At 40.3% G+C, this 5,313-nt stretch overlaps 1 pseudogene; it reads right to left on the minus strand.

The window, feature by feature from the left end:
- On the minus strand, positions 1–2,755 carry LOC107565347 (ATM interactor-like; annotated as a pseudogene).
- Between the last annotated feature and the right edge of the window lie 2,558 nt (positions 2,756–5,313).

The raw sequence follows: 5,313 nt of genomic DNA on the forward strand, positions 1-5,313 counted from the left end.
AGTGAGGTGATAAAGTGCTGCAAAGGTATACTTATACATCCTTAGACTTGGGTATATGCAATACCTTATTGTGGACTTGTCTAAAATAAAAGTCTGTGATTACACACACACAATTATTACCCGACAGATTGAGCTCTAGATGGTTGTGAGGAACTGTTTTGAAGTTCTGCCACCCTTGCTGAGGGAGATACTAAGATTGACTCCTTCATTATGTGACCTAAATCAACCAAATCACCTTTGATGGAGCCTTTAGCTTTTGGCTTTCTCATTGTGTTGAAATAGTGAGATGAGCTCCTTACATGTTTGGGTTTCCACCGAGCTAAAGTGAGACTCCATGTTCCAGGCCAAGTCTACTGAAAGGAAGTCATCCACTGCTGTTTGGGTCTCATTGCTAGTGTGGAAGAGGTGGCCAAGGCTCTGAAAGGAACTGGAGATGGTCTGGGTTTCAGCAGTGCTGAGCCTCACCTGGCCATCATGGGAGAAAGGCAGAGAAAGTGGAGCAGGCCTGACATCGGTCTGTGTTTCTGTGTCTGAGGACTCTGTGCTCATGCTGAAACTAGACTGTCTGAGGATACTGCCAAGGGGCATGTGCCCACCTGTGTCTAGCAAGAAGTTAAGGTCTGTCTGGGTCTGAGTGTCAAACATCTCAAGCTCCAGATCACTTGGTTGCACACTTGTTCCAACGTCACTGTTGTGCCCATTACCAAGGTTGTCGAAGAGCAGGAAGTCAGTCTGTGTCTCAATGTCTAGGAGTTCCAAAGTTGTCTCTGTGCTCAGACTGTTTAAACCACTTTCTTCTGTCTGCGTCTGAATGTGTGTCGCATTAAGGAACTCTTCAAAGTCAAAGTCAATACCAGTGTGATGCGGTTCATGCATAGCATCTAAACCCGCAGAACAGCTTGAAGCTGCCCCAGTCATGCTGTCAGAAAGTATATTCTCAAGGTCACGGAAAAGTATCATGGTCTGAGTCTGGTTGTCTGCTACTGTGTTTTGGTGCAAAATGGCCGTCTGGGCCCCAAAACACATGGAGGCAGCAGTCTTGTCCTCAAAAAGCCCAGCTCCAGTGCTGGTCAGAGGATCTTCTAAACCACTGGTTCTGAAATGTGCGTCAGCCTCTGCAGTCTGAGTGGAGACTTTTTCGTATCAGTATCGAAAAGATTTGTGCACATTGCTTGGTCCATTTGGTTTTCATCCACTGGGGCTGCAGAACAGCTCGTTTGGGTTTCTCGGGTCACATTAGAGGAAGAGAAACTGAAAACATCTGTCTGCGCTCCAATGGAAAATGTGGCTTTGATTCATGAGGGTAGTGTCTGGGTTTGCACATTAACAGGCAGCTGAATCTGAGCGCTTACGCTGATGTCTGTCTGAGAGCAAGAGGACACCGAGGCCTCACAGCAGGGGGAAACAGTCAATGGTCCAGCATCCATCCCTTTGTTGAGATATGATATGTCAGTTTGAATGTTTGTTGAAGTGCTTTTGTTTTTGGATCCAAGATCCACTGGATCTCCCACAGAGGCTTGACTTTCAAGATTGACCTGTACTCCTGTGCTAATTGTTTCTGTGCCTGATGTATGTACAGGAAAGGCCTCTTTGAAAGTCTTATTGTTCAGATCAGGCACCACTGTGCCGACCGACGGTGACAAAATATGCACAGTGCTTACGGACCCTTGTGCATCCACAGACAAGACCAATGACCTCTAGGCACTACTTTCCACGGAGGGTAGGAGAACAGGCAGGTGGGTGAACTGCATAATAGGAACATTGACTAGGGCCACTTTGGGCTTTGGGAGAAGGAGCTTCTGGGTGTGTTTGGGGTGGTTAGTGTTGTGTTGTGCTGTGTCCGAGGTTCCAGAGACGCATATGGTAGGGACTGCTCCTTCGCTGAGCTTTTTCTTACAGTCTGGAATTTCATTTATTAGTTCATCAGGCATAACATTTGTTGTACTGCTTGACAATATTTCCCTTTTCCTCTTCTTCACTGATGGATACCTAAGACAAACATTGCATTTTAATAAGACGTACAGTATGATTAACAACCTGACACTGGGATATAAGTTGGCAATGAAAGATGCAGTGACTGTCCTGAGCCACATATTATCCTAGGTCAGACATGCTATTTATTTGAAAGAAGATATTAGTATTATGATTTAAGCAAGCCAAGGTGGAAAATTTACTATGCTCTTTTTATGTTTTCCTATTGCAAAATTTACCACCACAAAACCAGTTTTAACTCTTAGCCAGATAAAATGAGTACCTGTGCTCTTTGGGAACCTCGTGGCCTGTTCTGTAGATATGAGACAGCAGTGCTGCTCTACTGGCATAAGGACAACCACATGTACAGCTGTATGTCCTCCCACAATCCTCAACATGTCTCCGCAGGTCCCACTCAGTGCTGTAGCCATTACTGCACTTCAAACACTTGTGCTTCTTTTCTGCGTGCATCTTCATAAAGTGCTACACCATTAGTAAGATTAGGAAACATGTTAGTCAGCTGTTTTCCTAGCATGACATAAATTATATATCAAGTTCTAGAAAATAATAAAAAATGAATTAGTGTCAGTTTACCAAAATAACATCACAGAAAAAAAAAATCAACCTCCAGACAAATAGCAATGGCAAATACATGTTTAACAAGCAAAAACTGAGAAAAGGGTCTGTTTGGTCCTCTTGGGCAGCCTTCTATTGGGCAACAGTAGAGCTTTTGTGATTCCTTAATGTCCTTTCTAATTGTAGGGTTGACCAGCCCCTCCTGAAATCAAAAGAAATATAGTGAGAAACAGCTTTAAAAGATGTCAAAAAGCAGTAAGATTGTTTTTTTTTGTGCAAGTAGCAAGAAAACATCTTGGTTCTGTCTGTAATCTTTATTCCCTGTATACAGAATGAGATGCTGCATCTGTAGCTATGAGAATCACAACTCAGATTTTTCTATCAAGTAGACCATACTGAAAACTGAGAAGAATAGCAAGCAATGCAGCATCTTGTTCCCTACTCAGGGAACCAAGGTTACATACTAATCTGAGACATTCCCTTTCAATAAGAAACACACTATGGGAATAGGAGATACACACTTATGAAAAGCCATCGCATTGACCCCGAGGAGAATAATTCACTCAGTGTGGGTCACTGAACATGACGAAATCCAAAGCATGGACAAACAAACAGAGAAATAACCTCAGGCAGATAAATTGTGTTCCTGAGGAAGAAAAATCTAAGTTGTGATGATATGAGCGCAACAGTTTGAGGCATTAGTGACGTGATGCCTCAGTGTTAGCACCATCATTCATTTTCATCAAATGTTCGTCCGTTTTAATCATAACAAGCGATCATATTTAGAAGTAGAGTTTTTTGCAAATATTTTAATTTTCCCACTGAAGACAGAAAAACATAAATACAGAGGCGGACAGTAACTAAGTACATTTACTTGAGTATTGTACTTAAGTACACTTTTTGAGTATCTGTACTTAACTTGAGTATTATTTTTTTCTGGGAACTTATGACTTTAACTTCACTACATTTGAAAGACAATTATTGTACTTTTCACTCCACTACATTTCTATCAAGGTCCTCGCAGTAGAAAGTCGTTACTATGTAGCAGCTTTGAAAGTCAGTGGGTGATTTTTTTCTTCTCTAAAACGTGACTTTCTTTTTTTCAGACAGTTTATCAGTAATCACTCTTGTGGGGCTACATGAAGAGATTTCCCAGCATTTTTTGAACACTGACCAGTTGCAAATATGATATTTATTTACAACAATTCAATAATAAGAAGTTAATATTGTGGTATATATTAGACACAATATTGTCTGATTTTGCTAAATTGTGTAAGTGAAAATATTACCTATAAAGCCACAGAAGAACTGTTGTGCATCTCCTAATAAAACTCAATAGGTGTTGGACTTGAAGCAGCACTGCACAGACCGTTCTGTGTGTGACATCAAAGTACAGCGAGAGCGATTAGAGAGCATTTTTAAATTGTTTGTTTTGATGGCAAATAAGTCTGTTGCTGTTTTGCTTTTTTGTTAAAGCAGTGTTGCTGTTGTAAAGTTATACAGCTACAGTTGTATTGCTGGGGTTTAAAGCAGGCTTGATTTTTTTTTTTCTTTCTTATCACTTTGTATTTACAGGATTTCACTGTCCACTCTGTTCAAATGTGGATGAATGGCTACACATATATGTGTGCACACACTGTCAGAACTGTGTGAGATCACTACCATCCTGCTTTTGTGGGGGTTGGTAGGGGTGTTCAATAATTTGTTTTGTTTTGTTTTTTTCCCCATAGGTTTTTAACATTCTAAAAGCTCTTTATTTCAAATATACTACAAGCTAGTCAGTGTATTCAGCAGGTGTATTGTATTCTAAGTTGCTTCAGAATTATTGTAAGTACTACTACGTACAACAATAAAACTTGTGGTAACTTAACTCGAGGAAAGGTTAGTATATTATTTCTGTTTTATGCAAAACTGCGATATTTTAAGAGATGTTTTCTCTTGTTAACAGCAAACTAACATTATTCATCGTGTCATTTTTCATGTCGGAGAGTTGGAGCCTTTTTTTCTGACTGACGGCCGGAATGCCGCCAAAAGGCTGATAACATTGACTTCTGAGTAAGTTAAGGTCACCTATATTGCTCGAAATAAACCTTAGTTAGACCGAGAAACACGTTTGTACGTTCTGCTGCCCTTTAATGCAAGTTAGCTCCTCTGGCGAGTCGTTATTTAACCTTAACAGCGAATTAACGTGAAATACTGAGGTAAAGTGCGTTAGGCAAACCACTGTTTCAGTGGAGATATTAAACAGTATTTTCTAGTACTTCTTCGTTTGTTATTTTCAGATTTCTAGTCTGGATGTAGTCTGCAGCGTCGAAGGTGTATTTTGGATCCTCTTCTTGTGAATGACATAGTATCATGATAACATCAACTGGTAAGTTAATGTCAGTTAGCCGAAGTTAACTAACTTAGTTGAACAAAGAGAAGCATAGTAAGTTATCTTCTCTACTCTGCCTCTTTATCGCAAGTAAGGTAATTCTCTTCAAATGCAATTTAAGTCAGAAAGTGTGTACCAATGTCGTATGTAACTTTAGAGACGGTCTCTAAATTCAGTGACAGACGTAACGTTAACATAAAACAGCGAGCTAACAACCTACTGAGTGAAGAAACACCACTGTTAAGAACATCTTTTGTATTCTATTTTCAAATTTGTGGTCATGTCGTCTGCATCGGAGGTGTATTGGAGTCTTGTGATTGCCTCGCAGCAGTGCTAACAGCAGGTGAGCTTCCATCAGCTTAACTAACTTTAATGTTACTAAATTAGCCTCT

This window comes from Sinocyclocheilus grahami, unplaced genomic scaffold (assembly GCF_001515645.1).
Source record: "Sinocyclocheilus grahami isolate Dianchi unplaced genomic scaffold, SAMN03320097.WGS_v1.1 scaffold995.1, whole genome shotgun sequence".
NCBI classification, from domain to species: domain Eukaryota; kingdom Metazoa; phylum Chordata; class Actinopteri; order Cypriniformes; family Cyprinidae; genus Sinocyclocheilus; species Sinocyclocheilus grahami.